At 46.9% G+C, this 26,772-nt stretch overlaps 1 protein-coding gene across 4 annotated transcripts in view; it reads right to left on the reverse strand.

Moving 5' to 3' along the window:
* DIP2C (disco interacting protein 2 homolog C) overlaps positions 1-26,772 on the reverse strand; it is a 287,193-nt gene that overhangs the window by 143,697 nt on the left and 116,724 nt on the right. The window lies entirely within an intron of this gene.

Below are 26,772 nucleotides of genomic sequence, written 5' to 3' on the forward strand. Positions count from 1 at the left end.
ATTCAAAGGGATTAGTCCATTAACTAGGTTCAAGCCCTTCAACGATCAATTTGTCATCTTCTGTGCATACATAACTTCCCAGAATGCCTTAGGAAATAATGTTGGGGAGGGGTGGGCAATAGCCATCCAATCCAATCAGTTGCTACAGGCCAATGCACCTGAATCAATGTGGTATCTGTTTTTAAAATATTCACTGGAGGCGAAACAGAATGGTAAACCAAAGCTATACAAATTTATAAATGTTTCGCTGACTGTGTGTGTGCTGAAGAGGCTACTACTCCCCCAGACCTACGGTGGAGGAAGATCTGGCCACACAGAAAAAAGAGTCTTTATTCTGTTTGGCTGCAGAGGAGAGGACACGCAGTAATGGGTTTAAACTACAACGATATAGGCTAGATATCAGGAAAACATTTTTCACAGTCAGAGTAGTTCAGCAGTGGAATAGGCTGCCTAAGGAGGTGGTGAGCTCCCCCTCACTGGCAGTCTTCAAGCAAAGGTTGGATACGCACTTTTCTTGGATGCTTTAGGATGCTTAGGGCTGATCCTGCGTAGAGCAGAGGGTTGGACTAGATGGCCTGTATGGCCCCTTCCAACTCTATGATTCTATGATTCTATGTTTGGGCCATGTGCACCCAGCTGTCAATCGAATATGGAAAAAGCACTTACCCAAATGTGTATTTACAATAAAAGGAATATGAGTATTATTTTTTTTTTTGCCTCCAACCTTCTCTCATCATAATGGAAAGCACTGAGAGGGTCATTACTTTGCCATCAATATTTTATGCAGAAATCGGCGTTCTTAAGGTCCGACGGCGAGCTAAACAAATCTGAAGCCGGAGTTAAAAATAACACTGCGGGCACCATTGGAAAGAAAAGCGCATCCTTCGAAGAAACCTTTCACCAAAATATAATGAAGTAAAGCCATGTTTCATCCTGCAAGGAGAGCGGGGAAATGCCAAACGTCAATAAAAGGGAACGCTTGGGACCTACTAACACTATGTTGATGGGAAATTAATGGGCCGTGTATACGCCTCTCAGCTGTAAAGCCCAAGATGTGGAAGCCAAGCAGGCGCAATCCCACCAGGAACTGCGAAAGCTCCCCCAACCTGCAAGAAAGAGGTTCACAGCGCTGCCCTTGCAGATGATCGGTTTGAGGGCCGGCAAATGCAGTCGATATTTTACTGGCTGGGATCCAGGGGCCTTTGCTTTTGTGGAGAGCCCTCCTCTAGAGCCGGTTGCCAAGACTCTGTTGTCGTTCCTGGGAGAATTCCATCCTATTCCCAGCTGACTAGTTCATGGAGATCTGAGAGCTGTCAGTAACATGTTGTCAAAAACAGGCACCGCTGCTGACGAATGGAACAATCCCTATTTTCATGCCGTGCTGTGACCCCGCCAGCCGATAAAACCGAACTGAGAGGGGGGCAGTTCAAGGCGAACAGCGGGAAAGCCATTGGTGCAACTTTCCAATTAGACGAAAGGGACAAAGGACCCACATGGCACGAGAGCAGAGGTGGCCAAACTGTGGCCCTCCAGAGGTCCATGGACTACAATTCCCATGAGCCCCTGCCAGCACTGGCTCGTGGGAATTGTAGTCCATGGACATCGGGAGAGCCACGGTTCGGCCACCCCGACCTAGAGGTTGGCGACTCTACTTAGCATCGAAACTCTTTTGGCCAGGAACACAAGCAAATACAGCCAGTTCCCTTTGGTGCACAGGAAGCAGCACCAATCTCAAGGCAGAAATAGGCAACGGAACCAGGGAACGGCTTGACCCAGAAGCCAAGGACATTAAGAGTCGGGTGACGTTCAGTTTCCGGGATTGTGCTGGTTTTAGAAAGCACAATGTTCCTTGGCTTGATAGGACAGCAGTGAATCAGACAGGTCCAGCTTCAGTATAATCCTGCAAAGGCCCATAAGTCACAACAAATACGCTTCCTCTCTATGCCCAACACAGCAAGAACAGATTCTGAAAGCGATTCCTTGAGACAAATTATGCTGTTTAAGTCTCTTCACACCTGTGACGTAAACTGGAGCAGTGCACAGTTACACAGAGTCCTTTTTGATGCCTTCCAATGTAAATGTAAGCCAGAAGAATCATATTGGTATGAAGCTCCTAGGAATGTATCATCCTTCAGACTAGGGTGGGTACACTTGAATTCTTCCTCGTGCCAGAATTCATTCATGGAAGGGCATGCTGGGAAGACTGACTGGCCTTTAATCTGGAGAATCAGGTTTGATTCCCTGCTCCTCCACATGCCGCCAGCTGGGTGGCCTTGGGCTAGTCACAGTCCTGATAGAGCTGTTTTCACCGAGCAGTTGTGTCAGAGCTCTCTCAGCCGCACCGCCCTCCCAGGGTATCTGTTGTGGGGAGAGGAAGGGAAGGCGATTGTAAGCCGCTTTGAGACTCCTTCGGGTAGAGAAAAGCAGCATATAAGAACCAACTCTTCTTCCTCAGTAATATAATGGCTCTCTCGGCCTCACCCACCTCACAGGGTATCTGTTGTGGGGAGAGGAAGGGAAGGCGATTGTAAGCCGCTCTGGGACTCCTTTGGGTAGTGAAAAGCAGGGTATAAAAGACAACTCCTCCTCCTCCTCCTCCTCCTCCTCCTCCTCCTCTTCTTCTATAAGCGATTACCAATGCACATATAAAAGGTTCTTTGGGACTGTCCCCTTTCTCTTGCTGATAACAAGTTGATACAGATTACTTTTAGTAGCATAAGTCTGTGTTGCTAGAGTGTACCTCACAGAACTTGTGGAGACGGGAAGGAAGGCAGGTCTTCAAGCAGAATAACCAAACAAGAATATCCTATAAACTGCATCTACTCTCTTGAAAAGACCCGGGAACTTACAGCGGAGAACCATAGCCTAATTAAGACACATTAGCAGTAAGGTGTTGCTACAAATCCAGATTTAGAAGCTCCAGCGGGGTAGCAAAATATCGCCTTGGCTGGGCAGGTGACAAGGGAAACTTGCCTTCAATTAGCTTTCGTTTTATTTAAAACTTGCCCAGGCGCAACCCAGCAGCTTCAGAAGCAGGAAGCCAATGAGTAGATGGACATATTGTAATCCTTCTACTCACTGTCTTCTTGCGCTGGCACGAATCCTTTCCCCTCGCCAGGACAAGGGACCTGATGGTTGCGTCAGCCTTCCCCTCTTCAGATGCTTTCTTATGTAAGGAAAGGCGCCCTTAGATTGGTTCCTTCCCTGAGCTGATCTCAAGAACCCTGCGGCAGGATGAAAGCCAAGTGTGGGCAGAGAATTATCCCTTTCCTCCTCGCCAGTCTTTCCCGTTCCCTGCTCAGTGACCCACTCCTTTTGATCTTTATCTTTGCTAACACAGTGACTGTTCTGTTTCACTCGCCTTCCATCTTGCCAGGGTCCTATGAAAGGCAACTGGAGCCAGCGATACGTCCCTCTTTGAGCAGGACCAAGGATGTCAAAAAAGAATGCCTTTGAACTTTCTGCTTTTCAAACGAATATTATTGAAACTCTTTTGGTCATGCTCGAAATTCCGGAAATCAGAAATATATAGGAAGCTGACCACACACAAGAAACCTGCTTGCGGTTAGCGATGAGATAGGATGGAGGATAGTGGCAGTTTGTAGAACCACAGAGTTGGAAGGGGCCAGACAGTCCGACCCCTGCTCAGTGCAGGATCAGCCAAAAGCATCTGTCCAGCCGTTGTTTGAAGACCACCCGTAAGGGGGAACTTACCATCTCCTTAGGCTACTCTGAGTGTGAAAATCTTTTCCTGATATCTAGCTGGTACTGTTTTACAGAGCGTTTGAACCCATTACTGCGGGTCTTCGCCTGCCTACAGAAACAGCTCCCTGCCCTCCTCCAAGTGACAACCTTTCAAATACTTAAAGAGTCTCCTTCAACTGCCTCTTCTCCAGGCTGAACGTTCCCGAGTCCCTCAGCCTTTCCTCACAGAAACTTGGTCCCCAGGCCACAAATCATTCTCGTCAAGATATAAGCTTTCGTGCGCATGGACACTTCTTCAGAACTTTTGTGGACAGCTATTTAGTGGCTGCAGCCAACAATCTACATCAGGACTCCCCAGGGACCTGCAAGCTCAAGGAGAGGTGGACAACCCCTGGTTGAAGACATTCAAGCACTAAGGGATCAATGGATGAATGAACGGCAATGGAACAATTAAGTAATGGAAGAATGTGCCAGAGGTATCTGGGCAGAAGAATAATCCATTCAACACAGTCTTCTTTCTTTGTCTCAAGAAGAATTCTTCAGCAGGAAGAAAACAAAGTTTGACAGAGCAGTCCTGGGCCTAGGCCAGAATCTTGGCTCTGCTTCTTCTTTTTTTCTGGGCACGGCATTCTTGAAGTTGGGGCAGGGAGCGTTGGGGAGTTATTGCCCTCTTTAGCATAAAAGCATTAATTGGTTTTGCCTGCCCAAAGGTAAATGAAACCTCCCTGATACGTGCATGTCCTATTGGCAAGATTTGGAGGCCAGGTTAAAACAAGAGGACAGCGGCTTCTCCGAAACACTCTTGGCCCCTCAGCGTGCCGTAATCGAGAGGTGCTCTGCTGCATGCCCTGGGCCCTGGAATCAAGTCAGCCAAAGCCAAAGCCGTAACAAAGTAATTAAGGAGGGATTAAAATGTATCTAAAATGCTAATCAATTGCAGCTCGTGGATTTCAAAAGGTTTACAATCAGCTTTGTGACTCAGGGACAAAGCTGATTTCAAGACTGTGCAAGTGGTGGGGAGAATAAATGCTTTGAAGCAGGAGGCATGTTTCTGACGCTTGAATTTCTGTGTAAGGGGTGGGGTGGGGACAAAAAAGAACCGAAGTTTGAACTAAGTTTTGAATATTACAGCTGCCAGAGTAAACTGCAGAAAGCCAAGATCTCAATTTATTCTGCTGCAGCCTGACCGTAGAATGCGTCTGAAGATCATGTTTACTGAGGACTGTAACCTTTTCCGGAAGAAGAAAAAAAAACCCAACATTCAACAGGTTAGCATTTGAACATATAACCCTGCCTCTTGTCCATCCTGCCTTTTGCCCAGGCTTCACATACACGGGGGCTGGATCAACCTCTCTACCCTGTGCCAGAACGTACACAGGCCAATGGGCAGCCTTACCCTAATCCTGGGCTGAAAGGTGTAGAAGGGTTGGTACTTTCACAGAGCAGGGTTATACTGCAGAACTGCAACTGATAATAACGCTTGAGACAATGTATCCTCCTGGACCAAATCAAGACCTAGGTTTCCTGTCTCATTATCAATGCTTATTTCTCCACGCCCACTACCCCTCTGCATTTCACACATGATACAATCACAACTTCTCCTGCCATTTGCCTGCTAATATCATTCGGCCTCTGAAATCATTCCATTTTTCAATATACTGAGTGTCTCAAAGTCATCCAGTGGTCTTTCATTCCATTTCCCCTCTTTTGTTTAACTAGCGGAAGCTGGATCTAATAAGACCATTTCCTCTTCTCACCTCATGGGATAACCAAACTGCAAAGCCTCAGAATGAAATGACAAACCTGGTATGGAAACACACCTAACAAGGTGCTCTGTAACTTCTCGGCCTCTAAAAAGCCGAGAACGTTCAAACCGCGCAATATGTTTGGCCAACGTTTCCTATGCCAGACGATGGCTGTCAGCTGAGGCTGCACATGATCAGCCAGGCAAACGGACAGCGCATATCAAGACATCGTCGCCCATGCTGACATTCAACCGCGTGGCATTTTGTCCCTCTGTGCGATTAGATACGAAGTGTCAGCGGGGCTAATGGTGTTAGTCGCTACTCAGATAGTAAACGGCAGCACGGCCCTGTTGTTATCTGCTACACAAATTGGGTCCGTTGCGACCCTGTCACAAGGGACAACTTCAGCAGCCAGGCTGCAATCGGTTCCAGGAGCAAGTTAAAAAAGGGTCCCAGTTGTCACGGGATGTGTGTGTGTACGTGCATGTGTGTGTGTGTGCTCCTTACGTCCCCTGCTGTTCTCTATAAAAAGGCACTCGATTTGCTAGCAATAAGACACAGCGATCCATGGCAACGTCCATGTTGTTGCATAAGGAGCCATTCTTGCCTCTGTCCCCTGCTGACCAGTCCCGAAATTATGTAATCCTCTGGAAGCACATGGGCAGAAGGGAAGCATTGGTTGTTATGTCTACCATAGCAAAGGTTAGAAGAGAGTCCCGGTGCCAGCATGCACATGCATGCACACACACAGAGAAAACCAATTGTCAGAATGCTGGATACAACACCTCTTGTTTCATCTGCTCGTGGCACAGCTCCTTGGATAGGATTAGAGAGCCAACTTGGGGCAGTGGTTAATTGTGACGGCTGCTAATCTGGAGAACTGGGTTTGATCCCCTACTTCTTCTCCACAGACAGCCAGCTGGGTGACCTTGGGCCGGTCACAGTTCTCTCAGAGCTTTCTCAGCCTCGCTTACCTCACAGGGTGTCTGTTGTGAGGAGAGGAAGGGAAGGCGATTGGAAGCCCCTTTGAGACTCCTTAGGATATTAAAAAGCAGGGTACAAAAAATAAACCCAGGCTCTTCTCTTCGTTTTGTTAAAACAAGCCTGCCTATGAAGGAGAGAGAATTGTGTAAGGTGGGTACAGGTTCCATCTGTCCCCCTCTTCCCCCCTCCCTTTATGAGATTGCTGGAGGGGGGGGATTGGATTGTTTGAACTGGTTTGCTTTTCCGCCGTATCTTTTCTTGGTTTGTGATTATGGATCTCTGTGTTTTATGTCTGGGGTTTTAAGGGGAGTCTTCTTGGGGATTTTATTCAGACTACTGTAACCCGCCACGAGCCACTTGGGAGTGGCAGGTAATAAATTGAAATCATCATCATCATTGAATCATAGAGTTGGAAGGGATCTCATGGGTCATCTAGTCCAACCCCCTGCGCTATGTCCAACCCCCCATCTTCACCCACCCCAAGCAGACATGGTCATGATTGTCAGTTTGGGTTATCTTCGCCCCACAATAGAACCACCCCAGCGAACCAGGGAAGCAATATCTCACCACGCGAAAGACTGGGGACCCCAAGAAGAAAGTTGGAGTCTTTGGTGGCCAAAGAACAACTGAGGATGGAGGGGGGGGGGTGCTGTGTGGGATCACGTGGCCCGTTGGCGAGAACGGGTTTCTCGCTCCAGTGCACAGCGCCCCCCTGGAGGCTTTTAGCAGTAAGAACCTCTCAGATGACTAGCCTGCTTGTGTGGGACTGCACAGAAGAGGAACAGAAAGTTCACAACTGGGGTGGCTATGGCTTGGGATGACATAATGGAGGAAGCCCTCTTCCTCTGCCTCCTTGCTTCTTGCTTCCATGACAAGAAGCAGCAAAACAGGCTGGTTCAGAAGTCAGCAACCTCTCGCTGAGGTTCTACTGGAGCAGGATGGTGAGGAGCCGACAATGCATCTTCGTTGCACTGCATCTTCAATGCATCCCTAATTCAGTTTCCAAATTCTGTGTCTTCTTCTCGCAAGGAGGATATCTGGAGCGGGTGCTGATACACTGAAAGAGTCATTCCTCATCAAGTCAGAGGAAGTCCAGGGATCTACATCAATGCACATGGCCAGCTAACTTATTCCACAGGCAGAGCTGAAGACCTCTTATTAAAGTAATTGCAGTTGTCATTCCCCCACCCCCATCCCAGCTCCCCTTGCAGACACATAAATGCAACCTAAAGGCAGCCAATAACAATCCCATTAACCTCCCTCAGAAAACAGAAAAGTGGGTGTCTGGGAAGCACTCCGTTCCCATGAATCATTTATACAGCCCTTTTAACAATGCAAAGTGATCTGCTCCTCTCCTTCATCTTCACGGGAACCCTGCAGGGTAGGCCATTATCTCTGCAGTCTTAGAGATGAGGATGTGAGATAGATCAACTTCAAGGGTACCCAGGGAGTCTACGGCTGCTCACAGGTGGAAACATCTGCGAGAAACACATATAGCGACGCTCCTAAACTACACAGGAGCTGTGAAAGGTCCTGTTTTCGTCTCTAATAGTCCAAACTAAACAGGGATTGCGTCGTTCCTTGCTTGGCTAACAGCAGCAACTGGGTTCAGAAATCTAAATTTTATTCAGTGGCAGCACTCTTCTTAGGCTACAGGATACAGAGAGGGAAACACAGGCCAATAGAAAACTTTGCAATCCCTGCAGCAACTGTCAGTTATACCTCAAGGCCACCTCTTGCGGAATTCCCCACCCCATTTTGTTCCCACCCCTTCCCTCCTCCTAGCAATGGCTCACGGGGCAGGAATGCATTTCGGAGACTTTCGGCTTCTCCAGAGAAGAAATTTAAAATCTGGACAAAGGGCCGAGAGAAAGGCGGGGGAAGGGGGAAATGAAAGCCCTATTTTGCTTCAGGGATTAAACGTCAGGACGTAAGCGAAGGAAAGGAACGGGAAAGGAAAGGAATCGGTAACTGAGCCAAGGTCAGGGAGGTGGCAGAGCAGCGACTCCTGCATTTCTTCCTTCCCTTCCGGCTGCTGACCGATAGCTACTGGGTTATATATGGAGTAAGGCCCTGCCATTAATTTGATAATACATTGAAGCTTGGGGTGTTTTCTGGGGATATGGCTTTGAGGCAGGAAAGGAAATAACAGTAGAGTGGAGTTTCTGAATGAAATGTAGCCTCTCATAGGCATCTAATAGACCAACCAGATTGGTGTAGTGGTTAAGAGTGGCAGCCTCTACTCTAGAGAACTGGATTCAATTCCCCACTGGCCGCTTCTGTTGCTCCCTGCCCCCCCAGGAGTGAATTCTCTCATGGTTTCTGCAACTGGGAGGGGGCGGAGCCAGTTTGGTGTAGTGGTTAGGAGTGCGGACTTCTAATCTGGCATGCCAGGTTTGATTCTGCGCTCCCCCACATGCAGCCAGCTGGGGGACCTTGGGCTCACCACAGCTCTGATAAAGCTGTTCTGACCGAGCAGTGATATCAGGGCTCTCTCAGCCTCCCCTCCCTCACAGGGTGTCTGTTGTGGTGAGAGGAATGGGAAGGCAACTGTAAGCCGCTTTGAGCCTCCTTCGGGTAGGGAAAAGCGGCATATAAGAACCAACTCTTCTGCTTCTTCTTCTTCTTCTACATGAGTGCTCCCACCTTAAATTGCCTCCTGTTTCCCCCCCCCCTGTCTTCCTCAAGAATGCCCATTAATGCAGTTGGTGATGTCACTTCCAGTGACACATCACTAGGGGGCGTGGCCAGCTGACATTACTTCCGGGGCTTCTCAAAGCTTGCAAAACTATTTCAGGGGCTCCTCCACAGTCAAAGGGCTGGAAAAGGCTGGGGTAGAAAAAAGTAGGGTCTAAAAAACCCCACTCGTCTAACCAGGATTTGTGCACCAAACAAATATATCTCGGCCCTCCGTGATGTCGCCTCCCGGTTCGGCCTTCTCATCAGCTGGGGGGGAAGCCATGAAGAAGCTCCTTACGGCTCAGGTGAAAATGCAAGCTAGATGCAACCCAACATTATCTCTACATGAGTGGGAACGTTATTGCCGCGATAGAAACGGTTCACAATTGAGGGGCAACTGGAAATGGGGCTCCCCTGCTCAGAGCTTATACCCGTAACTCCTGTGCCAGTTTCCAATTAACTAGTTACAAATCGTTACCGATATCGCATCAATTTGCTCTCTGGTGATAATTCACGACGTCTTCATGGGGCTCTCGAAAGGAATAAAAAATGTGCAGTCCTTGCGTTAAATAGCATTTGGGTGATGAAACAGATGTTGAAATCCTAATTGCATTATCTATCACTTTTTCTTATCCCGCTGTTCCGTCGAGGAGCTCCGGACAAAATGCACGGTTTTCTTTTCCACGTTTTTATCCTCACGCCAACCCTTCAAGATGGGTAGGGATGTGTGCGAGGCAGATAGACAGACTTGCCCGAGTCAGCTACTGGGTACCACAGCAGAGTGAAGATTTGAACCAATTTCTCTGCACTCTTAGTCTGATACGCAGACCATGCTACCCAATTGGCATGTGTCCAATGACACAGATTCTTCCGTTGAGCAGTGGAATAGGCTGCCTAAGGAGGCAGTGAGCTCCCCCTCACTGGCAGTGTTCAAGCAAAGGTTGGATGCACACTTTTCTTGGATGCTTTAGGATGCTTTGGGTTGATCCTGCGTTGAGCAGGGGGTTGGACTAGATGGCCTGTATGGCCCCTTCCAACTCTATGATTCTATGATTCTATGATTTCCATTTGTGGAAGATGAGATGGTGATGACTGCTCATCCCCTCCTCCTTGTTCTGTTTCTCAGGGTTTGATGAGACACAGGAATCAAGTTTCGGGGGTGGGGGCAGTAGATTGCAGCAGGAATGAGGTGTAGCATGGAAAAGCCCCATTCTCCGATGCCTGCAGACATCTGGATCCACATTGCTGTCTTTCTCCTTGCTATTCCTGTAAATTTTGTCCCTGCTGCTCCTATGTTCTTGAAGTGAGAATCACAGTGTTTGCCCAGGGCCACCCCAGCAAGTTCCTGCATGAGACAGTCAACGTTGAGAAAGGCCGCTATCCCTAGATGCATGGGCTGGCATCTTCCATTTCAATGTATCTGAAGAAGCATGCGCGCAATTGAGATGTTATTGTTATTTGTTATATTGATATTGTTCTATGTAAATGTTCTTCAGTGTTTTATGTAAACCGCCCAGAGCCGTAAGGAAGGGCGGTATAAAAATATGAATGAATGAATGAATGAATGAATGAATGAATGAATGAAGCTGATGCCCTAAGTAAAAATTGGTTGGTCTTAAAAGGGTCCCTGGGCAAGGGGAAGGGTGCAAGCACACCAGCAAACTGATTGCATGTCCATTAGAGACAAATTTGTATTTGTTGTTGCATTTGAATATAACCAATCGGTGTTGAGCGCTCACCTTGGCACAGGGATAAGGCCAAAGCTGGCCATGTGGTCACCCAATCAAACTGAACTCCTTGGGCTGACATACCGACATGCAGAGTAACAGAGGGGAGAATTGCATTACAAAACTCAGCACAGACCGCTGGTGTCAAGTGAATACCCAGCCCGCTCCTTTTTGTTTGCTAAAGCGTTTAGATCCATTTAAGTAACCAAAAGCACTGCAGATGTGGTTTCCCGCTCCGCATGGCAGGAATGACTTAGGCCTCTGTTATTCTTTTTCTATAAACGGATAAAGTTCCAAAGCATTCAGCAAGTTCCATGTGTGATTATTTTAGCATCAACAATAAAGAGAGTTTTCGCTTGGATCTGTAGAAAACCATCGCAGATCAACCCACTTTCGCTAATTTATTACATCAGGGTGCCTCAAAGGTTGGGTAGGATCCAGACACAGTTAAAGTACTTTCAAATCCCATTGAAATCAAATAGGGCTTGGCCGTCATCCTATGCACGCTTATTTGGAGCAAGCAGCGTTGACTCAGAGGGGCTTAATTCTCCGTAAGTCTCTGAATTAAAAGAAGGAAAGAACAGGGTCTGCGTTTTCAGGATAAAAACAGAGGAACAGGCTGTTATATGCTTTCGTTTCAGCTGGATTCCAACTATTCTAATAAAGCAATCCATCAATGTTTTATTTCATTAGGCTTAATGGCTCAAAGCGGACATCACGCAAAATTATTCTTTAATTAAACTGCGGTTAGTGTGTCTGAGCACTGCTAAATGGGGATCTGTCAATCTAGGATGGGAAACTAATATTTCACAGGATGTGTGTGAATCCAAGCATCCTGGGCTCAATTGAGGCTACGTCCCTGGCACCGCTCTTTGAAGCTATAGAACAAAGGCAATGAGCCCAGCCCTTAATTGGGAAAACCTGGATCTGAAAGGCTGCCTAGGAGCTGAAACCTGGCTTCACGAACCGACCTCAGTTAAAATAGACCATAGTTTTGCGTGATGTACCTACTGACGCAGCGCTTCCATACGTGCTGAAGAATTGGGGTTGCCAGCTCTGGGTTGGGGAATCCCTGTTGGCTTTGGGGGTGGGGAGGGTTGGGTCTGAGGAGGGGAGAGACTTCAGCAGGGTATAATACCTTGGGGTCCTCCCCATGAATCAGCCATTTTTGATGTGAAAACATCTTCTGCTGCAACCACAGGGAAAATGCAATGGAAAATCCAACGGAAATCCATTACGGAAGTTATCACTGAGCAGCCAAATTTAAAGGACATGGAGATACAAGCCATAACCTTCCAGGAGGCCAGGCATGAGATACACACTTCACTGGCAAGACATACTCCATCCGGCAATCAGAAGACAGAATATGTATATTTCTAATAAATAAAAAGCTACAATAATGGTCCAACCTGATATAAGAAAGTTTCATGGGATGCTTTGAGGACGAGGCCATGAGTCTGTGGGAAAGCATGTGTTCGACATGACTTCGCCGTGTCCCAAATTTGTCCCTGACATTTTCAGGTAAGGAATCTTAAATAGCAAAGCTGGGGGGAATCTCAGCCCCAGACATCAGAGAGCTGTTAACAGTCAGAAGAGACATCACAGGAAAAAACCTACAATGGCAACACCTGATGGGAAGTTAAATCTTCCCATGTTAACGGTATGCAAGAGACTAATGAGGGATTTCACCCCGTGGACATCGCCATACAGCTACCTGACATGTTGCATTTCTGTAATCTTCTTCTTCTTCTGGAACTCTTAACCCCAGGTATTAAAGATCTTGAGGGGGAAACAAGTACAAACGGAAGACAAATTTTATTTGCCCTCCACTTTCTGAGCCCGTGGCATCCATTAACACAGCTGGAAAAATGCCTTTAAAATTCTGACGGGCTAGAATCAAATGCATACAGATTTATTCTCTCTAATCCTGAGAAGAATTCTTAGCAAAAAGCATCCCATCTAGGTGAAGCCAGGTTCTTCTGGAACCAGCAACTGCCATATATAGAATCATAGAATCATAGAGTTGGAAGGGACCTCATGGATCATCTAGTCCAACCCCCTGCACTGTGCAGGACACTCACAACCTTATTGCACATAGTTTTACAGAAATAAATACAAGTAAAGAGAGCTGTGCTAGGGCTCAGTGTTTCCATGGCACCTACTTGGAAGCAAAAGCCACTGGTCACAGCAGGACCTACTGAGGACTAAAAACGCACGGGGCTATGCAAGTGATAATGCAGGACCATCCCTTCCAAATTCTAATTGCGGTCCAATTTTTCATATGCCAGTCTGTCGACTTCAACTAATTCGGTTCCCATGCTGACGATATGATTTAATGACTTAATAATTAAATTTAACGCCGAGTTAAGCCACTAACCATTGGCACATGTGTACTAAAAAAAAATAATGCATGGGCACATCTGCTATTCATTTCTGCTATGAGACGAAGCTGTGACCTTTAACCATCTCCCCAGAACATCACCCGCGCACTGGAAGTCTGTGGGCGGGATTTCTGAGATTGCTCGTCCGGTGACTCTGTCCTTGCTCGGTTGTGACTTGGGACTAGCAGTGCTAAATCTGCAAGCAACGTCACCCTCCCTTTTCCACAGCCCACTGGGCAATAACAAACTTCTCTAGATATCCAGCATTCCATAGTACTCAAGATTCCTTCTCACCAGGCTGGGAGCAGATTCCACAAAGCTGCTTCCGCTTAATTGAGGCTGCATTCTTGCCCTGAATAGCAGATATCATTGCAGTACAAACCCAGCCAAGACATAACTGCAGCCGATCTGCTGCACATGCAGGGAACTGGGGCCTATCGGCATCATTTGGGTAAAAAATACGGCGCACAAATCTTAATCACAGCAGCCCACCAAAAGCATTCTGCACTGCCGTTCTTTTCCTCTCCAGGCAAAACTGACTGCTGCTGCTGCCTGCGGGCCTCGTTTGTCAGCATCCAACTGCAGAAACGAGGGCTACGTTCATGGCACCGTCAAATCCCGGAAATGCAGCACCACGCTGCAGGTCTCGTTGCCCAAGCCTGCCAAATCAACATTGCCATGGAGACAAAACTAATGCGCTGTGACCACATTTCCTACTTAACACCATCTGGATCGAGCAAACGTTTCTGTTTACTTGCAGGGTCTCTTTCTCATTTCGTGTCTTAAACAAAAATAAAATTAACAGAAGCTACAAACGCCCCAATGCAACCGTACTGCAGAGATTTCAGAGGCTTGTCTCATAGCAGCCTGTAGAACAGGGGTGGTCAAACTGCAGCCCTCCAGATGTCCATGGACTACAATTCCTGTAGAAGGTTACCTAGGGTGAAGGATCACGAGGACAGAATTGTGTTTTCCCTTTCTACTGCCTCTCACATGCCCCCCCCCCATCCAGTCCCTAGTTAACGGGTCTCTGTGGCACCTTCATCACATTTAAGTTGAGGCAAACGACTCCCACTCATTTCAGTTCATGTAACAGCTCTGATGAACAGGCACATCCATTAAGCCAGGGATAGTCAAACTGCGGCCCTCCAGATGTCCATGGACTACAATTCCCATGAGCCCCTGCCAGCGAATGCTGGCAGGGGCTCATGGGAATTGTAGTCCATGGACATCTGGAGGGCCGCAGTTTGACTACCCCTGCATTAAGCAAATCTACTTCTTGAGTCACTTCAGGGGCTTTCTGGGGGGGGGGGAACTGGCAGGTGCCGGCAGCACCAGGGCTCTGAGTGGGGCCCCCCACACCGAATGGGGGTGCTGGCCGAAGGAGGGTTCCACTTGCAAGTGTTAATATAGAGCGAAAAGGCGTTACGAGCACACTTCTTTTCCCCACGCCCTGGTCCCAAATTACCTCTAGATCCATTAAAATGAGATGGGCCTTCGCAAATGTCAAAAACTGCCCAGCCCTCTAGTAGCCAGTTCTCAGTGTTGGACCCCTTGGTCTCCGTTCTCCACCATCAGCTGCCTCCCTCTGGGACTCTGCAGTGCCACAGCAGATTAGAGGGCAACCTCAGGTTCCAAGTATTTCCTAGAGTAGCCTCAGACAAGACTCCTGGCTCCTGCTCCAGGTAGGTGCATCTCCAGTAGCCAGTAGGTTGCAATCCCATATATATGCGTGTGTTAAATAAAAAGAGCCTCTTGTGGCGCAGGGTGGTAAGGCAACCAACATGCTGTCTGAAGCTCTGACCATGAGGCTGGGAGTTTAATCCCAGCAGCCGGCTCAGCCTTCTTCCGAGGTCGGTAAAATGAGTACCCAGCTTGCTGGGGGGGTAAACGGTAATGACTGGGGAAGGGAATGGCAAACCACCCCGTATTGAGTCTGCCATGAAAACGCTGGAGGGCGTCACCCCAAGGGTCAGACATGACTCGGTGCTTGCACAGGGGATACCTTTACATTTATTAAATAGAAAATTTGCACAGCAGGCTACAACCTCTCTCTGGTGCACGATTGCCAAGCATCAGTGCCAATCCCTAGATGATTGAATTTATTTAATTATTATGATTAATACTTGTAGCCTGCCTTTCCGTGCAATCAGGGCCATCAAGGCAGTGAAGAACAATTGAAAAGACATTAAAGTTCAACTTTAAAAATTCTGTGTGTGTGTACTGAACAAGACAGAAGGCCAGTAAGGAAATGTTAGACAGAACAGGAAAGTCACCCACCAGTGGAAGGCAAAGATTGGGGGACGGGAGCAGATTCTCTTGTGGACTCCCCTCCATGCTACCCAGTCTCACAGCAAACCCTTGAAAACAAATCACATTAGGTGCCCAGGTCCCTGTAATTTTGTCCCCCTGGTTACCTGTTGAAATGTGATATACTATGTGTTCCTTGCAACAGTTTTTCTGGGGGAGCCTTTACAAACGGTACCCCAGCATTAAGTGGAAAATTTAATTGGTAATGTCCACTCTGCCACCTCAAAGCTGCATTCGTAGGCCAAACCTAAACTCAGCTTGGAGAAATCGGCTTCTGCTCTTGGAATCACAAGGTTAGGGCGTGGTCCTATCCGACGAGCTTCCCAAACTCAACAAAGGTGATGGACGGAAGGTAGCCTCAAGTCATTCGTAGAGCGTGTATTAGAGGACATGTCTTTAGTTGCCCGAGCATCGCTGCCGTCCGAAAGGCACTGTTCTCGAAGCACAAACACAAGCCCTCAATGTTCTCTTGTTTTGATTGGAGCCAGTGTGGAAAACACCTTTCCGGTAATTTGTCAGATCCTCCTAGCAGTTGACAGGCATATCAAAAGGCTGAGAACTTTCGGGCTATTCATTACTTTGAAGTGTTGTCAGCCATAATACTCCCCCACAATTTGGTTTCAGGACATGTCAGTGGGGGGAAATGCAATATTCTGATTGGATTCCCCCCCCCCTTAGATTTTTCCCTCCAGGTCCCAATAATATCCTTTATATGAAGGATGAAGGGACACAAGTTGCTATATAATCTTCTCTGAACCGAAAAGAGTAGGAATTTAGGCTGGTATAAACAGAAAACTATTACTGTGCTCTCCCTTTTAAAAAACCCCCCAGCAACCCACAGTAAATGCTTAATAAAATCAGAGTCCAGTAGCACCTTTAAGACCAACAAAGATTTATTCAAGGCGTGAGCTTTCGAGTGCAAGCACTCGAAAGCTCACGCCTTGAATAAATCTTCGTCGGTCTTAAAGGTGCTACTGGACTCTGATTTTATTGTGCTACTTCAGACCAACTCTGCTACTTATAGTAAATGCTTAAAATAAGCATCTCCGTTTTTATATTGCAAAAAGCATTCTGTGCTTTTAAAAATGTATTTAAAAAGTAGCCAAAGCTCCTCTCCAAATAATTGCTTCAAGGCAATGCAGAATAAAACTTATAAAATTGGGGGGGAAGGGACAATTACCTGACAACACGACAAAACTGCAGCACTAGAATTTTTTTTTTTTTAAGTAGCCATACTGAAAAGAGCTTTGCTATTTAGGACCAGAATAATGCCTGATCCCATGCTGGACATACTCCAACACCACTTGTAATTATCTTTCTTCAAAACTTAGAATGCGTTTTCTTGAAAGATAAGGGACTGCTCAGCTCTAAAGGCAGGAAGCCAAGCTGAAATGTGTTTTTCTCCACTTCACACAGAGAAGGAAGATCTGCACGCGTTCCGTCAAGGTTCTGCCATCACATGATGAGATGTACCCATGGATGACTGGTCTGTTGCAGTCACGTTATGCAAACTAATGGGCATCAGCTGCAATCAGGGCAACATGTGGAGATGTGGAATTGGCCTGCTTCTAAACACATTTCCCTGGCAATAAATCCCACTCATTTTGGTGGAGTTTCCTCCCTAGTAGAAAACAGAACAAAGTCCCCAATAAGCCATGACGCATAGAAAAGTCAGAGTTAATTGCTCCCCTCCTTTAGAGATAATGGGAGCTTGCTCCCAATTTATTCCTTGGCCATATCACGGCACGTACATGAATTTTAACTTTAGTCTGTGGTTTGGCTCACTTTCTTGAGTGCTCTGCATGCAGGTTACTTTCCTGCTTTGTTATTGTATTAGGGGCCAAGCCTGTTGCATTCAGGAATACAACAGGCGCTAAATTGGGGTGTAGTAGGGTGGAAGAACTCTGCAGATGGCTTCTCCCTCCCCCAAGGATCTGGAAAGGCTGCAGGCTGGAGGCCTCCGGGAAGGGAACTCATCGGCAGGGGCAGCTCTCACGCGGCAAGGAGCCTCGGAGGGAAGTGGGAGGGGGTGGTCAGGGGTGGGAGACAGAAGGTGATTTGCTGCTGCTGGACAGGCAGTCAAGCTGGTTGGAGGAGGAGGCACTCAGGGGCGGGACAATACTGAGTGGCACTTAAGCCATGAGACCACGCTCCTCCTCCGAGGCATTACCAGAAATATATGACATGGAACAGATCATAGTTGCAGTGTGGATTGTCTTGTCACCTAGGAATGACTGATACAGAACTTGTAAACACTTCTAGCACGTTTAGAGGTGCAGAATATTTCTGGTGGGATCCAGCGAAGCACAAAGTCACTGCTACAGACCCCATCCTAAATAGCAAAATGGGTTTTATTTCCTGAGCAGCCACTGCCGGACAAAACATTGCCAATGGATGTCAACATGCCGAAACATGGAGCAGATAAAGCCCTTTCGTCCTCACTTCCACTTTCAATCAGAGTCCCAGGCCAGGAATGCAAAAATAAAATAAAATAAAATAAAATAAATTTTAAAAAGGCCAAGCAATGCAAAAAAAATTAGCAGCTGTTCTTGAAGGGTTCTCCCAATAGCAAGTTTATTGCTTCACCGCGTGAGCTGGCAGTGGCTGTTGCCAAAGAAGCCAGGAGAGCAGGGGGCAATTTGGACCATACCCTTACGGAAAATGAATATGATGTGGGAAGGATGGAACAGTCTCGACCCTTGTTCTTGGCAGGGGGGGTGAAGAAACAAATGCGTTATAATTAGTTCTGTTTTCTGGTCCACTCTCTTCTAATGGACTCTTCTAATGTTTATTTTAAACGCTTACATCTCATTTTTATCTTACAACGATATAACAAGGCCGCTAACAGCATAAATTAATACAAAAAAGCCTTTTAAAATATAAAATAAACAGTAAGCTGTAGTTAGATGGGTGATTTAAAAAAAATAAATAATGGAATTTGCAATTCGCAACACATATACGGAATGAGAATATATTTGTTCAACATATTAATGGCTGATTTTATGGTCACTTTTGTGGAAATGCAGAATTAAAATGTTTTAAACAAATTTTATTATTACGTGATTATTAAGCCTCAGAACTTACACCAAGGGGGGGCAAACTGTGGCTCTCCAGATGTCCATGGACTACAATTCCCATTTGCTGGCAGGGGTTCATGGGAATTGTAGTCCATGGACATCTGGAGGGCCATAGTTTGCCTACCACTGACTTACACTGTTTGGGTCATAAACTCAAAAGGCTGTCATAACGGTAAAACAAAACTCCCAATTTCTGCTGCTTCATTCCACCCTCCCAGCAACATTCTGAGATTATGAAAAAGAGCAGTTCATCCAAGACCAGGAAGTGCGTTTCATAATTTAGTGGGGATTTGAATGTAACCTATTATCTGATGTCCTTGAGTTTCATGTAGAAAAATGAATGCATTCATAAAATCATAGAGCTGGAAGAGGCCATACAGGCCATCTAGTCCAGTCCCCTGCTCAACGCAGGGTCATCCTATGTCTAACTCTATCCTTCCATACACAGAGAGTGAGAGACAGACAAACAGACAGACAGAAGAGAGAGAGAGAGAGAAAGAGAGACATACAGGCAGGCAGACAGACAGGCAGGCAGGCAGGCAGGCAGGCAGGCAGGCAGATGATAGAGACAGACAGAGACAGACAGATGATAGAGACAGACAGATGGAGACACGGACGGACGGACTGATGGACAGATGAGAGATGGATGGATGGATGGATGGATGGATGGATGGATGGATGGATGGATGGATGGATGGATGGATGGATGGGTGGGTGGATGGATGGATGGATGGATGGATGGATGGATGGATGGATGGATGGGTGGGTGGGTGGGTGGGTGGGTGGATGGGTGGGTGGATGGATGGGTGGGTGGGTGGGTGGGTGGGTGGATGGGTGGATGGATGGGTGGATGGATGGGTGGGTGGGTGGGTGGGTGGATAGATTTAACTTCTGCATTCATGCATGAGCCAACAGATGCCAAAATAAGACTCCCTGACCTACGCACAAGGAACAGAAAAGACATACATGAATTCACTGCCTACAAAAATGCATAGGATACATGGGAATTCCTGGTTGGAGGAAAAAAATCGGTCAAGGCCTGGCCTGTGTGACGGAACCTTAACTCATCTAGTTCTCCCACTTGCCCTCCCCACTCCCACCCTCCTTCTGTCTCCCTGCATTTGTCTTCCACAAACAGCACATCATCATATTGAAATGACAAGCATTTTCTGAGATGTTCACTGCAGGTTCTTGGCACCCTTCCCAGATGCAGTAATCAATGCTAGTGTGACAATTGGAGCGGAATTGATTTCTCCTCCTGAAATTTTAGCTTTGACACAGTGACAAATTTATATACAATTCTGCTGGATTCAATGGCCGACTTCAGAGCCAGGTTCAATATCCAGGGGCAACCCCTCCCCTTCCTTTTGCCCTGGGAGGGGGAGGAAAAACACCATGCATGCCAAACCGTACATGATATAAAAGACGCAGAAAATGACCTGGACTTACTGGCAGGGGCTCTTGGGAATTTTAGTCCATAGACATCTGGAGAGCCACAGCTTGGCCACCCGTGCTCTATGGCGTCATACTCCATTAACTCCTTCCACCCTCAACATCTCCAGAAATTTCCCAACCCAGAGTTGGCAATTCTATGTCCAGATCAGAACTGGTTCTCTGAAATAGAAGCATCCCAGCTGGAGGCAAAGGCCTGAATTGTAGAGGTGGGCTGATTTTTAACAAAATCTGCACCCTCCGTTGAAGACTCCTAGTGGGATGATGGCCATTATATTTTTATTATCTCTGTGCAATTCAGAGACCTCATAAGCAGACAGAAACCCTGATGAGACCCTCTCCCACACCCATGGCTCTCGACCCTGGAGCCATCTTCCAGCTTTTTTCACAAGCTCAAGCTGCAGTTGGTCATCTCAACAAACTGTTAAGGAGCTTGAGAGCTGGGCAAAAAGCTCTGTCCATATAAAGCAGGGGTAGTCAAACTGCGGCCCTCCAGATGTCCATGGACTACAATTCCCAGGAGCCCCTGCCAGCATTCGCTGGCAGGGGCTTCTGGGAATTGTAGTCCGTGGACATCTGGAGGGCCACAATTTGACTACCCCTGATATAAAGAAACACCATTGGTTTCTCATAGAAATACACCCAAAAGAAAACGAAACCGATAGGCAAGAAGTGGCATCTTCTTGAGATTTATTATCCTAGGTTATTTGAATAATTTTGCAACCAGAACGGGGTCCCAGGAATTCAATCCCGCTTAATATTGAAGAAGTGACCCCTTTATTGAAGTGCTATTGCCAATGTGATATGCTTTATCTTTAGAACTGAAATTAATACTGGTGATGTTAAATCTTTATAAAGACTACAACTGCAACCCCTGAAGAAGTAACAGAAAGCGGGATTGAATACCCGGGACCCCATTCTGGTTGCAAAATTATTCAAATAACCTAGGATAATAAATCTCAAGAAGATGCCACTTCTTGCCTATTGATTTCGTTTTTCTTTTGGATGAAGAGCTCTGGCAGTTCTGCTGTGTGTCCGAGCCGACAATTGTCCACTGTGTTCTCAGCAAACACCGAAGATTTTGATGCGTGAAATGCAATCTATAGGTACTAAGTAAGTCTTTGTCAACTCTCGCTGCAGATCCTTATCGAAAATATTTGCCTGAAATACGAGAAACGATTAACAAAAGGTATAATCTCCTACATTCAGCTGCATGAGTATCACCAAGGAAACTGTGATAATTTCAGCAGAATACTGTGTGCATGCTTTAATAGCAATCTTAAATAGCTTTGCATTGTTTAAAAAAAAAATCTCCATTAGAATGCAGCACGTTCAAGCCATTTCGTTTCATTCCCTCCCCTTTGCCCCTCCCCTAACTATTTATTCTATCTTCTTGGCGAAAACAGGGGAAAAAATTACCACATGCAGTCTTATGACAGTGCTCATTAAAATGTAGGTCCGGTGACCAAGTGGAAGACCCCATACTTGGAAAGGCAAAACCAATTCGCAGAACAAAAACTTCTATGCCACTCGCAGAGCAGAAATCGAAAAAGACCAACTGTGCCTGCCCAGGCCCTCCTACACACAGGGAAAGCAATGAACCATTCTAAGCCCTTGACTCAATGCTCTCAAATAAGAAAAGATCGACTAACAGAAAGAATTACCTAGCGCAGGGGGAGTCAACCTGTGGTCCTCCAGATGTTCATGGACTACAATTCCCATGGGTGGGAACCAGGGATAAACAAGCTCCAGCTCTGGTTGAGGCTAGCGAGATTTCTTTGAGGCTGGGGACCACTAACCTGTTTGTACTGGCTGAGGGTTAAAACTCTTATGGGGCCCTATTCAGAGAGGCAGTCCCTTATTCCAAAGAAAGCTTGTAGATATAGGAGGCCTGCAAAATCTGCCACCCAGTTAATATTGCACCCTTCCATTTGCTTAAAAAGAAGGCAGATAGCAGAAACAGTAGGCTTGCTAAACTGATGTGGTTGACCGGTCATAATGCTGTACGCAACTTAGTACTTCATAAAGTAGTACTACAAGAGGAGAGAATCCCCAGCAGCAGAACAGAGCTGCAGAGTCAAACCTTGTACAACCAGCTTGACAAACTGGCTTTCAGTCTTGACTGGGTGACCGTTTTGGCATCCTGCTGCTTCCCAAGATACCTGAATAGTGTAACCTGTTCCTCCCTGCCACTTGGCAGAACAATGAAGTGTTGCTTAGCGATTGCTCCCCGATACATCAGGGGGACACCAGATGGGGGAGGCAACTCTTCAGAGTCTTCCCACCATTAGGGCTGCAGTTTACTTTAGACCTTGCCTACATTAAAAATATGACCTGGTCCTCAATGTTCGTGTGTGCAGTTAACCTTCCAAATGAATTCCTAAGATCCCTTCCACTCGGGTTTACAGCACAGCGGAAAGGGCCAAATTTAGGCTATTCAGCTCCAGGCTCAGCATTATCTGAGCAGCAAGAAAAGCCTCAAGTCTGCACACGAACGCCACAGCCTATGCAGTGACCATGCGGGAAAGGTGGCTTTGCCCTTCCTCGGAAATGCCGGCCTGGAATTAAAATCAGGATGTCAAAATCTGCAAGGGGCACTTTATTAATTGCATGCTTTGCAGACTCCCTACGTCCGGGATGACTAACGGTTCATTCGGCATGGAGGGTTTGCCTTCTTTGTGGGTGCTGTGCTGGAAAGGTCAACCCACGTAGCATTCGGCTCAGTAACTGACACTGAAATTATCCGGGGGAGTGGGTGGGGAAAGGGTGCTCAGCACCCTGCGACACCCAGCGGAACCTGAAATCCTGGTTACTCGTTAAAGCAAAGGCATGGCAGGAAGCCACTGGGAGTCACGCTGGAGAGGAAGTGCCATTGTGGGGGAGTTTAGCGGAGTTCCTCGGCATTCCAGGGTCGCTTCCCGAGGCAGGAATTTTTATTATTATTCCATTTATTGCCCACCATTCCCGGAACCAGCTCACTGAGGGCTAAATATGTCCAGTAAAACCCCATTAAAATGGACAGCAAAATTACAATAAAAACAGAACAACATGGCAGTAAAATTTCCCCAACCTCCCCCCCCCCTAAAACTCTAGGGCAGGGGTAGTGATACTGCGGTCCTCCAGATGTCCGTGGACTACAATTCCCATGAGCCCCTGCATTCGCTGGCAGGGGCTCATGGGAATTGTAGTTCATGGACATCTGGAGGGCCGCAGTTTGACTACCCCTGCTCTAGGGGGAAATAAAGAGGGTCACAATGGCAATTCACTACTGAGTACAACAGGGGGCGAGCTTCATCCTGGCAGACGTGAGTTGGGGCCCTTCCAGCAACCTCTGGAACAGTCTTCCCCACGAACCTTTTGCGGATTGGTTAAGACCTCTGCTGAGGTCCCTCCCTACCCTTCAGGCTCTACCTCCAAAACTTCCAGGTATTTCCCAACCTGGAGATAGCAACTCCACCATGTTGGGCTGCAGTACAACAGCTCGAGGCCAGGAGCACTTCATAGACCAACAAGGTTTTGAGAGCTAACTTTTGTGAGTCAAAAGCCCCCATTCTTGCAAGTTAGGGATGCTCTTAGGGTGCAGTCCTACGCAGAGTAACACACGCCTAAGTCCACTCACCTAAACAGGCTTAAGATGTAGTTGCATTAGGTATTTTGCACTGGGCACATCGCTCTGGGCAGTTTTATTGGAAACACAGCTGCTAAATGATGCCATGAAACTTTCAGAGGGATGCGCTGTCCTAGAAAGCAGGGGTAGTCAACCTGTGGTCCTCCAGATGTTCGTGGACTACAATTCCCATGAGCCCCTGCCAGTGAATGCTGGCAGGGGCTCATGGGAATTGTAGTCCATGAACATCTGGAGGACCACAGGTTGACTACCCCTGCTACAATGAACCCTCCTAGAAAGGACAGCTCCAACTGGAACAGGCTTCCTCGGGAAGTGGTGGGTTCTCCATCTTTGGAAATTTGTAAACAGAGGCTAGATAACCATCTGACGGAGAGGCTGATTCTGAGAAGGTAAAGGGGTGGCAGGTTACAGTAGATGCCAATTCCTGGACTTGCTCCAGCGTTTGGATAATTTGCCGTTGATGAGCGATTGGGATGTGAGTGTCCTGCATAGTGCAGGGGGTTGGACTAGATGACCCATGAGGTCCCTTCCAACTCTATGATTCTTTGCTTCTACGATTCTTAGCGCTCCTCCTTCCCAAAAAGCCCTTTCCTTTCAAGCAGGGATTCAGTTGTACTGGGCCACAGGAGGAAGAGGCTGCTTGTTTTGTACTTTTCCAATTATCACTTTGAGACCTATCTGGGAACATTTGTCCCTTCTAGAAAAATATGAAGGACTTTTCCCTAGCAGGCTGTAACTACTTCTCTGATGAATTGCCTTTGTTGCACTCGAGCGGACCCACCTGGGGTTTCTTGCGAGGCTTTTAGACGGCTGCCATTATCACGTATGGGTGCCTCCGAGCCCTGAAAGTAATAATCTTCCTCACTGGGCTATCATCTCCCCCGCTTTTACAGCAAGGGACGATGGCGGGGAGAGATCGACAATCGAGCGCCCAAAGTGCTCTGCACAACCTGCAGTGCGGAAGGAGCCTGTTCGGCTCTGATGGCCACATCGGAAAGGCATAAAAGAGCCAGAAGACTGCAGCAAAGGAGCCCGTTTCTAATGCATGAAATTAACATGAGTGGCACATGACTGTTTTATACCTTCCCCCCTTCCTTCCCGGAGCCCAAGTGCGCCCGAGACCTAGAGAGACTTTGCGACAATACGTTTCCCTACAATTAGGCGGGCGTCACAGTGACACTGCGGCAAGCACACAATTGCACACCTTGCAACCTCTGCAGCGACGCCGGTCCCAAAGCGTCCCGCTTGAGTCCAGAAACGCCAAGAACACTTTTGTCCTGAAGTCTCCCGGTACGCCCAAATTAATGTTGGTTCTGATATACAAAACAACGGTGGCATCAAACAGCCCCGAGGTCCGGGGATTTGGTGCAGGTTTTATAAATGGCTTTTGGAGGGGCATTTTTCTTGGACTTTGGATGTTGGCTGTATAACTCCTTTTGATATGGATGTATGCATACGACTGAATTTTAAATATTCTTTTAAAAAGAAAATAAGTTTTTAAAAACCCAGAGTCTATAGCAGGGGTAGTCAAACTGCGGCCCTCCAGATGTCCATGGACTACAATTCCCATGAGTCCCTGCCAGCGACATCTGGAGGGCCGCAGTTTGACTACCCCTGGTCTATAGCTTCTGCCACTCGATTCTTCTCTAGGAATCTAGAGCTCTCAGCCTCACAGGGTTTCTGTTGTGGGGAGAGGAAAGGGAAGGCGAATGTAAGCCGCTTTGAGACTCCTTCGGGTAGGGAAAAGCAGCATATAAGAACCAACTCTTCTTCTTCTTCTTCTACTCAATCTCCATCAGACAAACACCATGGATGTTCATATTACAATGAAAGCCACTTAGTAAAAAAAAATATTTTTTTTTCTGCTCTACCCAATGAGGGTCCCACGTATCTGCATATTCCTAAACAAGGGATTTTCTGTGGTTCTCAGATGAAATTGGACAGGGCAATGCTCTACAGTGGTTGTGTTTTGTTGTGAGCCAGAGAAATGCTAAAATTGTTTTTAGCATCTCTTTCAGTTAAGAGCCTAGGGAGAAAACTTGACCTAGCATTATTACCGGATGATGCAGCTGTAACCAGTGCTTTTTCCTATTTTCGTTTAACTCTGAAGATGGCTCTCTACCTTAGCTGATCTGGCCACATGGATTCATGCCACATCTGAAGTCTAGATTACGGTACGTGGGTCTAACCTTAAAGTCAACTCAAAACAGAATAATGCAGCTCCGTTCCTACTGGGTTCTAGGCTGAGCTTGCAAAACTCACCCATTCTGCAGCCACTCCACTGGTTACCTACCTGTCTGGGTTTAATTCAAGTACTGGCCATCACCTACAATGTACTTCATAGCTTAAAAGGGGTGTCCAATCTGTGGTGCTCCAGATGTCCATGGACTACAATTCACATGAGCCACAGTGAGCATGTGCTGGCAGGGGCTCATGGGAATTGTAGTCCATGGACATTTGGAGAGCCACAGTTTGGCCAGCCCTGTAGCCAGATATCTGCAGGATCACCTCTGGGATTAAGCTCCACCTCATGAGTTCATTTCATTTGAGCAAGACTTCACAAGGTGCTATCCTGCAAACATCTACGACAGGTAACACTCTGCGCCAATGAATTCTCTGTTGTGGCACCTATCCTGTGGAATGGACTACCTCTCGAGATCAGGAAGCCACTGTTGCTTTTCTTATCACGTTGCAATATAGAGAGAACAGAAATATTGAGGAGATCCTTTTTATAAAGGGATTAGAAATGTAGCATAAGGGAATAGCTCAAGAGGATGCCCTTGGAAGGGACTAGATTTTGTAGTCTGTTGCAGTGTTTATTGTATATCTATGACCTTGCTTGAACTCTTTGGAAGATGTTTTTTGTTCTATAGTATCTCATGCCTGAGACCTGCTTTCGGGAGGGGCACTGTTCTCTAGTTTTGTGATCATGGTCATTTCCCATCTTTTATCGGACATCTTTTTCTCGTACTTTGCAATTGACCTTGAGTCTCGTTGAGGAAGGTGGGTGAGAAACGAAGCAAGTAAATAAATAAATATCGAACATGGAAATAACAACTCAATCAAAAATGGACAGAATGAATG

This window comes from Paroedura picta, chromosome 11, assembly GCF_049243985.1.
Source record: "Paroedura picta isolate Pp20150507F chromosome 11, Ppicta_v3.0, whole genome shotgun sequence".
In the NCBI taxonomy this organism is placed as follows: domain Eukaryota; kingdom Metazoa; phylum Chordata; class Lepidosauria; order Squamata; family Gekkonidae; genus Paroedura; species Paroedura picta.